This window comes from Aethalodelphis obliquidens, unplaced genomic scaffold, assembly GCF_003676395.1.
Source record: "Aethalodelphis obliquidens isolate GAN/ISIS:26980383/991018 unplaced genomic scaffold, ASM367639v1 scaffold11, whole genome shotgun sequence".
NCBI lineage: Eukaryota > Metazoa > Chordata > Mammalia > Artiodactyla > Delphinidae > Aethalodelphis > Aethalodelphis obliquidens.
The window spans coordinates 41,130,786-41,150,704 of NW_020837955.1; the positions used below are offsets into that span (position 1 = coordinate 41,130,786).

General features: G+C 47.5%; 1 long non-coding RNA gene across 1 annotated transcript in view; it reads left to right on the plus strand.

The window, feature by feature from the left end:
- Positions 1 to 10,132: 10,132 nt before the first annotated feature.
- LOC113623536 (uncharacterized) overlaps positions 10,133 to 19,919 on the plus strand; it is a 76,250-nt gene continuing 66,463 nt past the window's right edge. Inside the window, exon 1 of the long non-coding RNA XR_003433968.1 lies at positions 10,133 to 10,330. This is a non-coding gene — a long non-coding RNA (uncharacterized LOC113623536). The remainder of the gene's footprint in view (positions 10,331 to 19,919) is intronic.

Consider the following 19,919-nt stretch of genomic DNA (forward strand, 5'->3'; position numbering starts at 1 on the left):
TTCTTTGTAGTATCTTTTGAAGAGAAAAATTTTCTAATTTGGGGGAAGTCTAAGTACCAATTGTTTTCATTTTGTGGATTGTGCTTTAAATGTCATATTTAAGAAATCTTTGCCTAACCCAAGATTGCAAAGGTATTTTTCTCCTATGCGCTCTTCTAGAAGTTTTATCATTTAAATTCCCACATTTATGGTTATTTGCTTATTTTGAGGTTTTTTTCTTAATAGAGTATGAAGTAATGGCTGAGATTCATTCTTATACATGTGGGGATGCAACTGTTTCAGCTTGATTTCTTGAAAAGATATTCTTTTCCCTGATAGATTGTCTTGGCATCTGGCATCTTTGTTGAAAATCAGATGGCCACATTGTGTGGGTCTCTTTCTGGATTCTCTATTGCAAAGTCTTTCTTCCCAGCTCTGTGTCAACTCCAGGAACTGTTTGTCACACTGCTTTCCAGTGGCTCTTTTCCTGTGACCTCAGATGGCTTCCTCTAACCCTTATGGACCAGCACGCAACCAAAGATTTGAGGGATCTCCCTGCAGATCTCTAGAGCTTGCCTGGGCAGCCATCTCTCTCCAGGACTCTACACCACCCATTTTAGCCACTTTTGCTTCCCCAAACTCTGATCTCTTTCTCTTCAACTCCAGATGATTACTGGCTCTTCCTGGTTTCTTCTCTTGCACCATTGCCTGTGAATTCCTCCTTGAAAACTCCCTGGTGCAGTGGTCAGTAAAACCTCATTTTTTTCTTTTCTTTCAGGAATTAAAGCCCTATTCTGCCTAATGTCCAGTGTCTAGAAACCCTTTTTTTTTTAATATATATAATTTTCTGTTTTATTACTGGACGGCCAATCTGGTCCCTGTTCCTCCATCAGGGTCAGAAGAAGCAGTCAGCTTTTATTCTTGAACGACAGCATGGCTGCTACATTTTCTTCCCCTCAAAATTTTGTGCATATTACTCTGTTGTCTTTTGACATTGAATGTTGCTGTGGAAGAGTCTGAGGTCAGCTTTATTTATTCTCTCTGACTGTGACTTTCTTATTCTGATAGCATAGTGATAAAAGCCTTTATTCATGAAATGCAGTAGCTTGACCTGAATACATGTTGTATAGATTGTTCTGTATCATCTTTTTTCTCATTCTTAAGTTATTTTTTCAATCTGTTCCCTCAGTTCATGGCAGATACATTTTTTCTGTATCATATTTCTGAATTGTGAGCCCCATTTGCTGAAATCTTACCTTGAGGCACATCAGTCATTCTTGGGTTGGGTTATCTTTGACCTGCACATCCACCATCTCTCTCTAATTGCTTTAGTCTCTTCACCTTCTTCCTCTGCACTCACCATCACTCTCCTCTGTGGGAATAGCTAGTCTTTTTCTAGCTTATGTATTTAACCTGAAATTGTGTGGTTTGGAGTTTCAGTTTGTTTCTATTGTTTTATTATCTCATTATTCATTTCTTATTTTAATAAATTCTTCTTATTATAAGTCTTTACATAGCATAATACATGCAGAGGAAACTTCATTGGATTTTGTTTTTCCAACCCCAGAGGGTTTACTCCATCTTTCTTTCCTTTGGCTGTATGCTTACATAGTCCCCTTGGCATTTCTTTTTACCTTGCTTATGCTTAACCTGGGCAGTTCTGTCCAACCATTGCTTTGTTCTAATACATTGTGAGTGATTTCCACTGATATTCTTCTTACCTTCTCTGGGCTCACTTTGTCTTCTCTTCACCAAGCTTCAGTTTTTGGCTGGATGACTTTCCTTCACTTTTTCCGCTGAATGCATCCAGGAGGAAAGAATGTACAGAGCTTTGACAAAATACCTAAATCAAGTTGACTTAAGCTCACATACGTTTCAGGTAAGGGAAGTCCCATGCATAACCTGCTACAGGGCCTCAAACAAGGTCACCTGTCTTGTTCTCTCTCCTGGTTATGTTTCTTTTGGATCTGCTCCTGAGTTCATGGACTTTCATCCCTGTCCAGAACTTTTATCCTCTCAGCTTTAAGTTATTGCAAAAAATAATTATATGCCTCTACCCCAGAAATCTCTTGACATTTTATTAGCTCTAAAGCTGTCACACACATACCTCTTAGAGATGGGGGGAGGTGGTCTTGGTTTTGATTCATTTGAGTTTGGGGAGGCAGAATCTGTGATCTTGCTTCAAGTCAAGGACCTTTTCCAACTAGGTTTGGGAATCTCAGAGGGCTTGACACTGGGGACCGTCTCCCACTCTGTTAAGAGTGAAAGATGTCCGGGGACTCCTCCAGGGGCAGGGCTTGCATGAAGTATGGGCTGAGATAGACAGAGCTGGCTGTTGCAGGCAAAAGAAAAGTGATGTCAGAGCCTGTGGTATAGAGGCTGCTGCAAATAGAGCACAGTCCGGAACACAAAGACTTCATAGACTGGAGAACAAGACCAAAATCTGGGTTGAAGTTCATGTCAGTGCCTGGGCAGTGGCCCTGGCTCCAGACTTCCCACAATTCCATCATTCCAGCTCTACTGGTGCCATTTTTGACAGATGTGAATTCCCACCTCTAATTCCTTAATATTTTTTCTATATTCATATTTTTACAAATTAATTGGCTATGATACTATCTCCATTAGCCTACTTGTCATAAAAGCTCAGATGATGTACCAATATGAAAATAAATACATGAAAATAAATATGCAACTCATATCTGAAGTTTAAAAATGGCCGTTTTGTACTGTCTACCATATACAATCATCTCTACCTTCCTCCACAACATATCGTTACTAAAGGATTCTTGCTTTGGAAAGTGCTAGTCTAGCTGATAAAGCACTGGGACAAGCCGTTAGCTTTCTTGTTTATTTCTACAATTTAAGGCTGCTGATTTCTTCTTTTGTTTGTCATGTGGGTTATTAAAGGTTAACATTTTTTTTTAAATCGCAAGTATACATCTTACAGCACCTAGAACTCTAGAGAATGTAACAGGATTTATTTTACTATTTTTAATTAATTCGTGTACATTTCACTTTTGTTATAAAATGTATGTAGACTGTGTGTACTTTGGGATCATTTTAATAGAGAAACTGCCTAGACATACTCATAATTTTCCATTACAGAGGCAATTAAAAATTTCTTTCATTATTAATTTCTTTATTTTTTATAAAAGTATAGTTGATTTACAATGTTGTGTTAATTTCTACTGTACAGCAAAGTGACTCAGTTATATACATATATATTCTTTTTCATATTCTTTTCCATTATCGTTTATTACAGGATATTGAATATAGTTCCCTGTGCTATACAGTAGGACCCTGTTGTTTATCCATCCTATATATAACAGTTTACATCTGCTAATCCCAACTCCCACTCCACCCTTCCCCCACCCCTCCCCATTGGCAACCACAAGTCTGCTCTCTACGTTTATGAGTCTGTTTCTGTTTTGTAGATAAGTTCATTGTGTGGTATTTTAGGTTCCATATGTAAGTGATATCATATGGTATTTATCTTTCAAATAGGCAATCTTTTAATACATAAAAGCCTTTCTTAACATTGCAATACTTCCGGAAATTAAACATTTAAGAACTAAATTTCTATCCTGCTTTAATAGCTGATAAGAAATAGCTGTCTATCTCTTATTTACCAAGAGACTTTCCTTGGTGTCTCAGTGCTGTGTTATATTCTATTACCAACATTTTTCCTCAATTCCTGAAGCAAATCAAAAGTATACACAAGGCAAAACCTAGGTGGATACTAAATCATTCCACAAGTAATAATGTTCTGTGGATTATAGACACTAATTTCGTGGTGAAAAATAAAGAAATTGTCATTTCATTCTGCCAGAAATCCATTGAAGGTCTTCAAGTTTTTCAAAGAAGTTGAGGAAAAAATATACTTTTGCCAAAGCATAAACATTTATGATTTTTTGAGTGGGGAATAGGAGGGAATTCCATGCATCCCTTGAAGCAGATCATGGAAGGTGCTGAATTGTTTTATTATTTGTCCTTCCAATGGTATTTACTCCAGTTTCTATATGTCAGTTTACTTAAGGGATTGAATCAAACTTTCTTAATCATATAAGAAGAGAAGTAATTAATGCTATTTGTCATTACAGGTGGAATGGTAACTGTACTCATACTCACATAGTGAAAACTTATTTCCAAAGAATCACACGCACACACTCACACACACACACACACACACACGTACTGCTAATCTATTTTTAAAAAAACAACCTGGATCCAGTGACCGAGAATTCTATATTCACACATATACTCATATACTTGAAACGACATATGAATGACATATAACAAGGATATTCCACATAGCTGTTTTTGTATTAGAAAACGACTGGGAATAACCTATGTGGTCTACAACAGAAGCAGAGTTAAATACATTCTGGGGCAACCACATATTGAGTAAAATGTGGCTAAAATGGCTAAAATGAACCAGTGACTAAAATGAATGAAGTAGGTCTATAAGTACCACTATGGAAAAATACCCATATCTTGCAATTTAGTCAACAGAAAATTCATATATATATGTATGTTTGCAAATGCCTAATATTCCTCTGGAAGATTAGACAAGAAACTGGTAACTAACTTTGTCTCAAAAAAAGGCGAACTGGTTGTCTGGGGAACAAGGAAGCAAGGAGACATGTTTTTCATTATTTCACTTTTTGAACCTTTTTCATTTTGAGCCATGTATATGTGTTCCCTATTTTTTTAAAGTATAAAGTTAACTGCTATTTAAATAACATAACCACATAACTAAACTATTACAATTCTAAACAGCACATAACATAAAACTTGAATTCACACACACACACACACACATATATATATACACATATATATTAGTTCATTCATTCAAAAATCATTCACTCTGCACCATTTAAGGTGCTTGGTAGGGGCTAAAGATGCACAAATGACTTAGACCAAGCCTTGGGGGAAGGGCTCCATATAGATAATTACAAAACAATGCAATAAATATTTAAAATAAACGTAGGAAATCCTGTGTTAGCCATGACAAAGTAAGGATATCAAACTTATCTTCCCGCCATATAAAAGTGTATAAGACTGGAAAGACACACATGGTAAAGTTTTTTTGTTTTTGTTTTGTTTTGTTTTGATCAGTGGAAGGCTGTGATCCTTGAAAGAAAGGAAACATATGAAATGATTACAACATTAACCCCAGCATTCTGACTGGGAAGTTTTCTGAACTGCAGCACAGAGAAGTAAAGCCCAAAGAGAGAGCAGCTTTGTGTCTGAGTAGAGGAACAGAAATCAAAGTTTGTGGCTACTGGGGAGGCTGGAATGTGTGAGACAGGGTGCCAAAGCAGAATAAATCTGTGCAGAAAAGAAGTTCTAGAGGTCTGCATAAGAGCTCCTGAAGTCTTCCATAGAATACTAACTTGTACATTATCAGGATGAGACTTCAGTGAAGTCTGTCATAAAACTGGGGCTACTCTCACCTAAAAGGGTTTCTACAGACTTATTCTAACAAAAGCTCAAGCAATCTAAACTCTCAGGAATGTTGCATCCTGCAAACGATTAAAAAAAAAAAATAGACCTGTAAAGGAGCAGGAAAATAATCAGGACCAAAAAACTCAATAGATGCACATTCAAAGATGACATAGATGTTAAAATTAGCCAAGAACTTATAAGTGCTATAATGAATATATTCAAGGATTTAATGGAAAAGCTGAATACAATAAATAAACATATGAAGAAACTTGGCAGAGAAATAAAAATTAGTTTTAAAATAACCAAATAAAAATTCTATGACCTAAAAATACAATATCTGAATAAAAATTTCACTGGGTGGACTTAAGAGAAGATTAAGCTCTGTAAAAGAAAAGATTAGCAAGCTTAAATATATAGCAATAAAAACTAGGCAAACTGAAATACAGAGAAAAAAATGGCTTAAAAGTTTAAAGAGCTTCAGTGACTTATGGGACAATATTAGGCTATACCATGTACATATAAATGAAGTCCCAGAAATGAGGGCAGGCAGAAAACATTTTTGACGAAATAATGGCTGAAAAATTCCCAAATTTGATGAAAACTATAAACTAGGTATTATAAACTATATTATATACCTTATGAACAAGAAGTACAACTAATCCCAAGTGTGATAGAGACAAAGAAAACTGCACTAAGACATATTTTAATCAAATTTTTAAAAAAACAAATGAGAAAATCTTTGAAGCAAAGAGAGAAAAAAGATACATTACCTAAATTACTGATATAGGTAATAAAGCATGAAACTCAAAGAGGTTTTGCTGTGTGAAAGAAACTAGAAATAAAAAAGTATATTCTGTACGATTCCATTAATATGAAGATCTAGATCAGGTTAAACTATCTATGGTAATAGACATCAAAACAGGGGCTGTCTTTGGCAGGAGTGGGAGATTTTCTGGGAAGAGGCATGAGAGAACTTTTTGGGGTGATGTAAATGTTCAATATCTTGATAGATGCATTTGTCTTTATTTATTAAACTGTACATTTAGGATCTCTATAATACATGATATATTATTCAACAATGAAAAGTAATCCAAGAAGAAAAGGGTAAAGGGAAATTCCAGCAAAGGGTCTGTCCTCATGATTTCACTGATTAGTAAATGTTAATACTTGGGCATAACTTGGGAAAAGAGGAGGGAGTAGGATAGATGGGTAATGTAAAAATGGAAAATTCTGGATCCACTAGAGTTACTCATTCTGGCACATTCTAGAGATTGGAATAGCCATCCATCCTGAGTTTTCTCTATGTGGGGACAGGTCCTGAAATCAGTCTTCCTGGGTTTCCCTGGTGGCGCAGTGGATAAGAATCTGCCTGCCAATGCAGGGGACACAGTTTCGATCCCTGGTCCGGGAAGATCCCACATGCCGTGGAGCAACTAAGCCCGTGTGCCACAACTACGGAGCCTGCGCTCTAGAGCCCGCGAGCCACAACTACTGAAGCCCGCGCGCCTACAGCCTGTGCTCCGCAACAAGAGAAGCCACCTCAATGAGAAGCCCACGCACCGCAAGGAAGAGTAGCCCCTGCTCTCCGCAACTAGAGAAAGCCCTCGCGCAGGAGCGAAGACCCAATGCAGCCAAAATTAAGTAAATAAATAAATAAAAATTAAAGAAAAAAAATCAGTCTTCCTTCCTTGCCCTGTTCTGTAGCCAACAGTCACCAAGACCTTCTGATTTTATCTCCCAAATTTGAGCAATTTTATGTTAATGTTTCTGGACAATGTTTAAAAGCAAACTCTGATTTCTGTCTACATACCAATTTTGCCTTTTTTGCTTATTCTTCTAGAGACCATTTCTGGCCTCAGCATTTTAACTTTGACTGGCATCTGTTGAGCCCTTAAAGCATGACGGGCATTATCTGGGTTACTGCAGAGAAATCCAAAGGCCGGGTAGGGTCCTCCAGTCCTCCAGTAAAATGGAAAATGAGACACATAACTACAGTTAACATTACCAGACACAGGAAAACTGCCTCCAGCTGTGTTTTAAAGGAAAGGAGCTGCATGGCTTGGTGAAGGGGAGGAGGTGAGAGACAGGTGGGAGGACGGCGTATGTGAAACCGATGGTGGTTTAAACAGGAAGTGCGTCAGGGGCTAAAGAGGAAGCTGTGGAGGTAAGAAGGGCCATGTCCTGGGGTCACGAAAGATGAGAGTACGTAGGTGTTCAGGATGGCAAGAGGCTGGGGGTGGTCCTCAGAGCCTAGGAGGGGAAAAAGGGAATTGATTCTGATGTCAGGAGGGGCCTTGAGCCCATGAGAGATGGAAGGAAGATGGATATGGAGGGTCAAGGGGTTTCCGAATGGGAATCAACACAACCCTGGATCGATGTCTCTGACGACACACTCTTGTACGACAATGATGAATGTCTTTAGACTTCAGAGGTGGAGGGATATTGCTTAATTCCGGGAAGAATCGCTGGGGTCCAGCAGAGAGGATCTCCCCCGGAGAGAGGCACCATCTGCCCCTCATCATGTTCCCCCAGCTGCTGACTTTCCAACAGCAGATGTCTGACAAAGGCAACTTGTTTCTCTCTTCTTGCATCACAGTCTCTGCCTCTGCAGCCCTGCAGGGTTAACAAGCAAAACTGTGCTCATCAGAGTTTGAAATGATCGCCTCCTGTACAGAAGGCTGGCTCTGGAGGCCACCACGGCAGGGACATTGACAGCTGGGTGGAGTCACTGGGCTACCTAGCCCCACCTGACCTGGGCTGTTCCCCCAGGGCGCGCTTAGGAGGAAGCCGCCCACCTGCTGGTCTCCAGGGTGACCAGGCTGCCTGGCGCTGGGGCTGGCGCCCCTCCTCTGTTCTGTCAGCCCACAGGCTTTTATTGGGCACCTCCTGGCTATCCTGCTGCAACAGGAGCTGGAGATGGAGAGGTGATGGGGAGAGGCACAGCGTGGACGCTCTTGGAGCTCACAGCCCTGAGAGAGGGGGAAGGAGGGGGCCGTGACTGATGCCCTACAAGTGAATACACCTTGTGAGAGAGGACCCGAGGGGAGGGGTGCAGGGTGATTTTCCAGAGGCAGTCAGGAAGAAGGCGCAGGCCAGGTACCAAGGAGGGGAGTCTCAGGTGGGGAAGAGCTGGGCTCTGACCCTGAGAGATGGACCTGGGGGCTGGAGCCCAGGGAACGGGGTGAGGGGCTCAGGAGCCGCTGAGACGTCAGGCAGAGCCTCCCACGCGTTTGGATTTTATTCGGAACGAAGGCTTTTAAGCAGAGGACTGGCAGGACCGGGTTCCATTCATAGGGGTCCCCCTGGATGGTGTGCTTAGAATGGATTGCCTAAACAACAGTGAGTCAGAAGTTGGCGGACCACTGCAGTCATCAGTGAAGGCAGTGGAGTGGGGAGGAGAGGCACATTCAAGAGGCGTTTTGGAGCTAGACAGGAAGTAGACGTAGGGATGGATTAGAGGTGGGAGGGGAGGCGGAGACAGGATGCCTGCCGAGAAACAGAGTCAGAGCAAGAGTTGGGTCTGCCATGGTAGACAGCCAGGAGGACCAGAGCCTGGAGGAGACCACCAGACGAGCTGTGCTTTCTGGAGCTCCCTGCATAGACATGGTGTTTTAAAGTCCTGGCGCTGGACAAGATCCCCCAGGGACAGCATGGACAGGGCAAGGCAAGAAAGTTGAGTTCAAGTTCTCCACTCTTTGACCCCTCTTTACACCCTGTGGAAAGGAAGTTGCATTGTGGACGGTCTCAGCCAATAGGTGGCCATCCTGCTCAGCCTTTGGGGTCTACAGCTCTGTCCAGAACAGGTCCCAAGTGTCTCAGAAGGTGGTCTGCTGGCTACTGATACAAGGTGGGGCAACACACCCTGAATAGCACCTTCTCACCATTGGCTCCTTCATTCAGAAGCCATAATGAGTGAGGTCCCTGCAACAGGGATGCACTATCCTTCATGAGGGCGGGGGCCTTGGACCAACGTGGAGGGCACAGCAGGAAGGCTCAGAACCAAGATGAGACAACATGTATCCTTTCTGCCCTTCCCCATGGAATCTCCTTTACTCTGAAACCTCCCTAAATAGCTTGCAAGAGGTCACCTGGAAAGCGGTCCCCCAGAAGAGCCGGTCCAGACCCCTCTGGCAGTCGCTGTTCCTCCTGCGTGTGCTGGATATTGCCTTAACGACAAGGAAGCCCTTTTCAACATCCACCAAGTGGCCACCCTTATTCCCGCTTTACAGAGGAAGATACCAGCTCAGGAGATTTCCCGGCTCTCCCTACTTCTCCGAACCAGAGGCAGTACAGGGTGCCTGCCCTCTGCTCTCCTGGACCGATTGCATGGCCCCGAGCTGGCGCCCAGCCACGCCACTTCCTGGTGTCCAGGGCCAAGGCTGGGTAGGGCCTTTCCCGCTCGTAAAAGTGGCTGTCACACCCTGACCCCCTACATGATGCCTGGGTCCGGGCACTGGGGCCCCGGCCAGGGTCTCCGCGTGGGGCACCAGCCTGGGCTATAACGTCCAGGATGGCCGGGTCCCTGCCGGGCGCCGGCCATCCCTGCGGGGCGGAGCCGTGGCCTCAGGTGGGGCGGGCGCCGGGTGCGCTCCCCGCGCCGGACACCAGGCGTCGCCCCCGCTCCTCGCGGCGCCGGGCCCCCGCCCCCGCCGCGGAGCCCGAGCCGAGCGGCGCGCAGGAGCAGCGGGAGCGGCCGGACAAATTTCCTGCTCGGCAGCGGGCGGCGCGGGTGCGGCGGCGGGCGGCGGCGCCCGGACCCCGCGGTCTCCGCGCGTCCCCACGACCCTCCTGCGCGCCCGGCGGGGACGGCGGGGCGCCCCGGAGGGCGGCGGGCGGGCGCACGGGAGATGCGGAGCCGCCGCGGCGGCGGGATCGGCGCGACCGGACCGGCCCCCCCGAGGTGAGCGTGCGTGGGGTGCGGACCGGGGGCCGCGCGCCCGGGGCGGCCGGAGCAGGCCGGGGACGCCGCCTCGGCCGCCGCCGCGGGAGCGGCCGCGCCGGGGTGCCGGGTCCCCGAGCCCGGTCCCTGCCGGCCCGCGGCGCGTCCGGTGCCAGCGTCAAGGGACCGCGCGACCCCGGCCCTCGGGCCCCGGACCCCCGCAGCCCAACTTGGCGACCAGGTTGGCAGCTCTCGCGTTCCCTCTGGGTAAACGGACCAGAGGAGCGTGTGTGTCTGCGGGTGGCGACGGCGCTGGGGGGACGGCGACAGTGAGGACGCGTGTGAAAGCAGGGGAGACCGAGAGGGGGGTGCCAAGCGGGTGTGTTGGGGGCTGCCGCACGCAGGGGTCGAGACGAGACGGGTGCCTTTGGAGGAAGCGACTCCGAGTTGCACCAACTCCGGAGGGGCGTGCGCTGCTGTCCAGGCGCCCCTTGCCTTCCCAGGGAGGGGAACGGAGTGGGATGCCGCTGGGGGCTCAGAGATGCGGCAGGGAGTGTGGGGGAAGTGGGCAGGCCCCGCTGGCCCAGGCCGGCCCGCAGCGTCAGCGGGGTGACCTGTCAGAGTTCCTGGGCCAGAGGGCAGTGCAACGCCAAGCCCGCGGGCTTCCCGGGACCATCTGGGAAAGGCCAGACAACCCCCTAGGATGGAGAGGCGTAGCCAAGCCCTGAGTGATTGTGCTGGACTTGACCTAAATTACTTCCTGGCATGGCAAACCTTTCTAGAAAGGTGAAACAATTATACTGGCAGAATTGTGATATCGATCTGTCGCGGAAGAGGACCTCTCTACCAGAGTTTCAACCCAGGAAACTCAAGGCAAGCGGAATCCGGCTCTGTGTGTGCTTGTATTCTAGAGTGAGAGGTGGCAGAACTGGATCAAAACCGGCAAAGGCTGGTCACGTGTTTCAGAGTCTCTGGGCCCATGTCCAGCCAGCTCCTGACCCCCGGTGCCTCTTGACCCAGGGTCCCTGGAGGTCTTTGTGTCTGGAAAGGTCAGTGAATTCCTGCCTCTGCAAAATAGACTCATGCCCCTATAAACTGTGGCAGGGAGGGGGTCAAGGGAGGTCTGTGCCTTTTCAGAACCAGAGCTCGCAGCCAAAGGAGGGTGTGAAAGTGTGGGTGCCGGTGGCCCAGGCTGCCTCCTGACTGCCATGGTCACTCATCCTTCGTGGTATGGGGCAGAGCTCTGTGTGCGAATAGGACTGAGATCTGGGCTTTCTGAGCACAGGCTCTAAGCCTTCGGGGAGCAAAGGGCCAGGTGGTGACATGAAACAGGCCCTTCCCCAATGTGACACTGCCTCTGACCATGATCTCAGGGGCTGAGGTCTTTGTTCATTGGTGTTAGTGATGCCTGTGAACCAGCAACTGCCCCTCCCCTCCCCACAAAATCCCCAGACTTTCCATGTGTCAATGAGACTTAAGAGCTAGATTTGTCCCTGTAGAAGGCCAGATGAATCCAGATGGTTTTAGATTTAAAGCCATACCTAGTTAGCGCCCCCAGCCAAGTGAGTTGTGGGTTGAGGAAGTTCATGTTACTGTCACTGTGATGCCTCCCGGGACCCCTGTGGAGGCACAGAGGGAATGTGAAGCATCGTGGTCAGGTCCACAATCCCTGCACGGGGGCCACTTCTCACTTCTGTGGAGGGACACCTGGCCCCGAGATGGCCAGGGACAGTGCCTCCAAGGAAGCCTGCAGAAGCCTCCCGGAGCTCTGTGTCCTCGTGCTTTACCCCTTCCCGTCCAGGGACGTGTGTGTGAGCAAATCATCAACCCCTGAGAGTGGCTGCAGCAGCCGTAGGATGGGGGTCCGGGGTCCGCAGAGGGGGCGTATTGAAGGTGGATGTGTGAGGAGTTGACAGCAGTTGATGGTTGGTTAGCAATGAAGCTGGAATGTGAAGGTGGGTCTCCTTTGAACTGTGCCCCCGTTGGTCCACTTGTCTCTCCTTCTGCTGCCGTCATCCCAGTCCAAGCCATCCCCCTTTTAGCAAAACTCCCTCCTTCCAGGTCAGAGGCACATCCTAGCCCAGACCAGTCCTCTGCAATTCCCAGGCTCAGGTGCCCACTCTACCTTTCTTCTGGGATGTCAAATGCCCCCAACTTAACATGTCCCAAATCAAACTTGTGGACTCCCCTGACCCAGCCCAACACTTTCCTAATGTTTTCTTTATCCGTCTAATCACACTAGCCTCCACCCTGCTGTGGAAGAACATGCTGGATTGTCATTTCCCTGAGGACCATACTGTGTCCTCCGTGCCTAGCCAGGCAGGTACCTGACAGGAGGCTCTGAAAACCATCACTGGACGGATTGAAACGTTTTAGGGACGCATCTGCGGATGTGGGGAGTTTGTGTCTTTTTAGGGCATGTCCGTTGTGGTTGATAGGCAACCACTCTTTTTTTTTTTTTTAATGTGATTGAACTGGATCCTGGAGAGATAAGAGAGGTCTGTCCAGGGACCACATTGACAGTGTTTCTGGAGATGCCCGACATACTTGCTAAAATGACTGTCTGACCTGGACCAGAGTGACCTCAGATGACCTCCCAAGGAGGCGGGCTGGAGATCAGTCAGGAGCCCCATGGACGCCGTCCTCCGTTCCTTTATTTGACATGTCTTTTTCGTTTATAATGTTTGAGTTACACTTACAGAGGTTCTGCTTTCAAAACAAGAACAAACATACCCATTAGGATAAAGACTGGCCTTCTTAATATTTGATTATCACTAGGAAGAAACTGTGTGTTCCAAGATCGCCTTCAGCACTTCTCTTGGCGTGCCATCTCCTAGTGAACCAATGGCTGTGTGCTCCCCGAAGGCACCGCTATGCTTTCCAGATTCTCAGAGATGGAGCCTGCTCAGCCCCCTACTCTGAATCTCCTTCCCCTTTATCTCCATCTTCGGGACTCCTACTCATACCTCAAGGCCCACAAATGCCTGTCTCCACAAAGCCTTCCTAACCTCTCTCCATAAGAGATATCTCTCTTCCTTTTAGTTCTGTAGAAGGTTACCTGTCCTGAAGTAGCTATGAGAATCTGTTTTGATTTCCAGTTGACTTGTTTATCTCCTCTACCAGGTCATTTGTGTTTTCAGGGTGGAAGGTATGTCTCTGAGAGCCTGGACTTTGGGTTCAGGTATGGATTCAAATCCTGGTTCTGGTATGACCTTGGCTGAGTTATTCAAGATTCATGCCTCAGTGTTCTCTCCTGTAGAATGGGAGTGATAATCTCTACTTCACAGGACTGTTGTGAGAGTGACAGTCGATGCATATAAAGAACGAGGCACATGGCTGGCACTCCGTAAACTGTGGTTATTAGTCCCCTCCAATACCCGAGGCTGTGTATTGCATGCAGTAAGAAACAGTGATGTTTGAATGAATACATGAACAAACTCAGAGTCCACATGAGTAGATAGACACCTTTTGTGTGCCGTCCACAGCGCTAGATCAAATCAATACGGTGGGACATGCCAGTTAACGATATTTTTTTGCGTGATAATTTGAAAGATGATGTAAAATTTGCATGATTAAGTATTTTAATCTGTGCTCCATGAACAGATCCGTTCTTCAACACACGCCATTGACTCTTCAATGTGCGAATGACCTGGTAGGCGGAGGTGCAGTGTTTTATGTGCATTAGCCTGGGTGCACGGGCTGCATTAAACCAGGCTGTGTGCCGGATGCAAGTGAGCCAAACCCGGCATCGAGAAGCGGTGTGTCTAGAACCAGCGTGGCCCCAGGGTCGAGAGAATGGCTTCTAGACTAGAAAACCAACTGCCCCCCAAACGCTCAGAACTTCACTTTTCTTACCTCCAAAGAGAGACGTGTGGCACCGGGCCATCTCTGAGCCCCTCCTAACCCCGGTGTGCTGGTCGATTTCACCCAGTCCACGCTGGTCCGGGCGGTGCTGCCGCCGACCGCACGCCCGGCTGCATCCCCAGCTGGGCGGCCTCCCGTTCCCGGTTCATCACAGGGGCCACATCCTCTCTGTGCTGGGTACCGGGTCTACCCAGAGTAGGATTAGGCTCATGGGTGTGTTCAGCAGGGTGTTAGTTTCACATGCTGACCCCAGACATACCGAAAGGCTTTTTTGGGAGAGTTAACTTCTCACTGTTGCGTCACTTGGGTTTTTCTCCAAAAGCAGAGTGCTGGATAACACTCTAGACGGCTGGAGTTTTAGATCAGCTGCACCAGAGGAAAACGGGTTTCCTTGAGTTTTACTAAATCCTCCAACAGATATGCAGGTGTACAGTTGTGGGGCTGGGGGAGCGTCTGCCGGATTCAGGCTGGGAGACCCCTAGTCTGGGGATTACCAGACTGGCTTTCTTTGCTTCTCTCAGTCTGGCTGCTGTTCCCCAAACCTTGTCCATCAAGGGCCGCCCCAGGTGTTCTACCTGGGGAGTTTTGATGTGGTTCGCAGCCTCTTTGAACTCACACGGCTCCCGGCCCGGAGCCAGAAATGTGAGCCTGATATCTTTCTTTCAGCTGTGCCGATACTTCAAAGGAGTTGTCAAAGCTTACGAAATAAAAAAAATTAGCAATATCTTTCAGAAAAACAAACATACCCTTTTATATTGATTCCCAGCGAAATAAGAAGTAAGTAAATATATATTTTTTAATGTGTGTTTTTAAATAGGTTTCAGATATAATCAAGAGTATATTGGATGAGAGATCCAAAACGGTGACAACGTTTTCTTTCTCCCTGAAACAAATATAAACTCCAGCAGGGGACAGAGGAGAGTTTGAAGGAGAAAAATGATCCTTGGTCATGTGCTAAAAACCCGAAGCGTTTTGGGCAGGTGTTTCGCTGTTCTGTTTATTGGGTGGGGAATGAAGAATTGATAGGAAAACTTGTCTGCACCCCAAGCCTGGGTTCCAGCAACGCTAAATATGATCTGGCAGAAAGGCTCATGCCGGAATGAGTGTTCAGCGTTCAGCCATGCTCCCCGGCAGGTGCACTGGCTGCGTCATCCTCTCCAGGGATGCTGGGTTGCTCGCCAGGTGCCTGGAGCTCACAGGGCATCCAGGCTTCCAAGAGAAGTGGAAAGTGGAGCAGTGGAGGGAGGGGAGGAAGTGACAGACCCGAGTGTGAGCTGTCCCGGGCAGTGGAGGAGGCTGTATGCTGGGCTCCCCCAGCAGTGAGTTTACTCTGTCTGAGAACCAGCAGTGGATCTGAGCCCCGGGCTTTGCTTTTCACTGGCAGGTGCCCAGCCCAGGACTCAGAGCACAGGCTTTGGAGAAGAGGGATGGGGTCAGGCTGGGGCTCTTGACGCTGAGGCTGTGGGCAAGTGACTTACTGTCTCCCAGTGTGATCCCTCCTCTTTCTGATGGGGACAATGATACTTCCCAAACAGGGTTGTTGTGTGGATGGATTGAGGTCACGTATAGAGAGCACGGCCTCCTGCTTACCAGACGGTCGCTGGTACTGCTATCATGTCCAGGAGTCCGGGGGCGATGGGACTGGCATCAAAGGCTCGAGACGATCTGAGCTCTGATTTCTGCTCAGCTACACTTGCTTTGTCCTCAAAGCAAGTCACTCCATTTCCATTCTGTAAACACAGGCGTTTTTGGTTATTAATGTCCTTAAATCTATTTGGTCGTTTCCAGCTGAACATTAGTCAAGGATTTTTGTACTAGGGAGCAAATTACTTCCATTTTTCTTCTCAACTAAGATTTTTGAATGTCCTGTCGCCTAGCTCCTTGGTTACCATGTGTTATTCTGAGTGACCTTTGTACTTAGCCTTGTTATTTTGTTTCTGACCCCAAAAGGACTTGGCGTTTTCAGGCTGTGTCCCAGGGACGGGGCTTCCGTGGGTCTGCTCTGCTGAGTTGAGCAGACTTGGCCTTGACTCCTTTGTCAATGTGCACGAGTGCCGGGGGTGGGAGCCCGCTGGGGCAGAGCCCAGCCAGTGCCAGCTCCTGTCCCAGCAGGTACCCCATTAAACCGTGGGAGCTCCGGCCTCCCTTTCTTCCTCTCTTGTTCAAAAGGCTGCCCTCAAAGGGGGACACCCACTTACATGATTTGATGTCACAGCCCTGGGGCCTCCCCTCCCTCCCTCACCAGTCTGGCTGGATTCTTGTCACAGGATAAAGCTTTTCTCTGGTCGTTTGAAATATGGCTTAGGAGGGGCTTTGAGGGCTTTGAGGACACCAGTGGTCAGTTTTTCGTACGTCGCAATTTTTCCCAGGGCTGGCCTGCTCTTAGCCATTTTATACTAATCCACTTGTTACAAAACAGGGAGACTATCAAGATATTAAGCTTTTTTTTTTTTTGCGGTACGCGGGCCTCTCGCTGTTGTGGCCTCTCCCGTCGTTGCGGAGCGCAGGCTCCGGACGCGCAGGCTCAGCGGCCATGGCTCACGGGACCAGCCGCTCCGCGGCATGTGGGATCCTCCCAGACCGGGGCACGATCCCGCGTCCCCTGCATCGGCAGGCGGACTCTCAACCACTGCGCCGCCATGGGAGCCTGAGATACTAAGCTTTTTATCTTCTCATGACTGTCCTCTGAGGAGGCCTCCAAACTTTTCGTTCCAGAACGGGAGCCCTGGATCCTAGGACCTGGAGGCAAGAGTTAAGGACCAAGGCATAGCCTGAGACGATTTCAGAGAGCAAGGGGGCGACCTGTCACTTCCAAACACACTGCATGTCAGAAGCAGAAGCTCTCTCAACAATTCCAGGGGAACAGGGGTAGGGAATCAGTATGAGTTAACAAAAGGTCAGGATATTTGTATCCTTTTGTGACATTCAGGGATTTGCAGTGACTCAGTCTGGGCTCACAAAATGTTGCCTTAGGGCACTTGCTTTAATGACTAGAAAACACATAAATGCTCTTTCAAAGAGATTAAAATACTTTAGCTTCTTAAACATGCAAAAAATAAACCCATCTTAGTTGCACTATGACATTGGCTAATCAAAAGAAACTCTCCTTTGCAACCACATTATTTCAAGTCAGCTCAAAACCTGCCTGGTTACTAGTAAAGGTATTCCTTGTAATGAACGCTTTTCTTCAGTAGGTGGTTTTTCTGGCTCTGAAAGTGGCCTTAGTTTTATAAACAGCTGAACATTTAAGTCCCAGACACCAAAATGCTTTGAAACAGTCACCCCGTCCTTCAGGTTCAAATACAGTTGGCTCAGCACTGTCTCCCCCTGAGCTTCTGGCAGCACCTCATTAAGTGCATCGGTAATTCAATAAATTACTTTTCGCCAGTGTTGCGAACATCAGCTAAAGTTCAGTCATCTATTGGAGATGGTATCAGTCTGCTCATTTAAATTCCTTTGAGCAAAGTCCTGATTTTGGCCCAACATAATATAAAAATGCAAGAGCCAGAAATTTAATAATTTTCCACAGAATTGGGCCAAGCTAGGCCTATTCTTAGCCAGCCAGTGACATTCTTTCAAAGGATGTTTCTTGGTTTTCATCAAATGTGGGTAGTATTTAAAAGCGTCTGTAAGGTCGCATAGAAGGGACAAATGGGGATTTAAGCATTTATTGAGTATCTACGATATACTTGCACTGGGCTTAACGCTGGTGTTACAGAAAAGTCACAGTGCCTGTCCTATGGGTGCCCCACACCCATAGGCGGGCAAAATCCATCATTTCCAGGGCATATATAATGTAAAGGTGGATGCAGAGGTGGAACAGAGCTGTCAAGACGGGCTTTTGAAGCGGGGGCCTGGAAGGGCTTCACCAAATAGAGCAGGCTTCGTTTTCAAGGATGTTTTCTTGGCAGCCAACAGGGCTAGAACATTCCAGACAGAGGGGCCTCCGTGTGCTTGCCCAGCGGTGAAAAGTAGCGTGACCTGTCAGAGGAACAGCGGGTATCTGAGTGTGGCTAAAGCCCAGGGATGATGAGACTGGGACAAGACAGATGGAAAAGCTTGGGATTCTCCAGACACTTCTAAGAGTCTGGGTTCTGTGTGATGGCCCAGCAGTTCTTAACCTGTTTAAGCTCATGTCCCCCTTTGAGATTCTGAGGAAGACTATAGACTCATCCTGCAGAAAAATGCATGTGTCTACAGTTTGTTTTTACAGCTTCACGAGTCTTGCCTGACCAAGGCCCTGACGTTTTTGGCTGGGAAGACTGCTTTGCACCTGGGCCAGATGCAAGATTAGGGGATGATGATAAGACCAGGTTGTAGGCTGAGTTGGAGGTGCCTCTGGCCGGGAGCCAAGGCATTTGGTGACTAGAGGCAGGTGATGCTGCTACGGAGAGTCGGCCCAACGAGGCTTGAGGACAGTTTTTCATCTTGAAACTGGTGATGACAGTGTTTGTGCATCACCCTGCTAACTATTTATCTTTCTTTTTATGAGGAATTTGGTTACAGTGTACATTGTACATGGGGGATTGGACAGTATTCCTCATAAAATAACATGAAATAGGTCATTTAATGGTGACTGTTGTCATCAGAGAAGCCGACTCAGAGGAATTGTGGTAGGAAGGGCTCATGAACCTGCATGTGGCCACCGTTGGCCTCTGACAGGTATAGACTGGGAGTCCCCCCACTCTCTCCCTGCACCCAGGACTCTTGCCTTGCAGACCTCAGTCCAGCTTGCTGCATCACATTTTAAGTTTCCTTTTTAAGTGGAGAAAAGCCAGATTTGAAGCAATGACGTTTATTAAAGGAGTGGAACACAGCAGCTGGGGGAGAGGCTCAGAGAATCATGGTCACTTACGCAAACCAAACGTGAGGGATGCTTAATGCAGCTGGCCCGCCCCAGCTGGTCAGCATCCTGGCAGTTGTCCCTCTGGCAGAAAGAGAGGAAAGATGCACACTTACAAGAGCGTAGAAGGCCGGCTGCCCCCGAGGAGGAGCTTCTGACAGAGGTTGAGTGCCTTTGCCGATTTCTTAGCCAGCCGGAGTGAGAACCTTCCCGGTAGATTTCCACAAATTGGCCCAACTGGGAAACTCAAGTTCTGTCTTCCATGCCGGGGAAGGGGAGTTTTCCTGAGGGCTCCCTGGGCTGTAAAACACCCTTCAAAGTCATGGAGGTCAGGAATGATGGTGAGGCCCGCAATTGCATTGCATTAAAAATTCATTTTCTCAGGACTTCCCTGGCGGTCCAGCGGTTAAGACTCCGTGCTTCCACTGCAGGGGGTGCGGGTTCGATCCCTGGTCGGGGAACTAAAATCCGCATGCCATGCGGCCAAAAAAAAAAAAAATTCATTTTCTCCCTTCATTTTACAAATGCAGCCAGGTCCAGGTACCTTTGTGTGCAGAACAGTGCCCAGGACGGACATACGACCTGGCTCAATGCAACCACGGTTTTGTGCTCAGGAAACTGAATTCACTGCACACTAAAGAGGCACCCTTCCCACTGATTTTCATCAAATAAAAAAGAAAACACTTTTACTCATTTCTAGTTATTTTCTCAATAACCTCCCTCATTTTTTTTTTTTTTTTGCGGTACACGGGCCTCTCACTGTTGTGGCCTCTCCCGTTGCGGAACACAGGCTCCGGACGCGCAGGCTCAGCGGCCATGGCTCACGGGCCCAGTCGCTCCGTGGCATGTGGGATCCTCCTGGACCGGGGCACAAACCCGTGTCCCCTGCATCGGCAGGCGGAC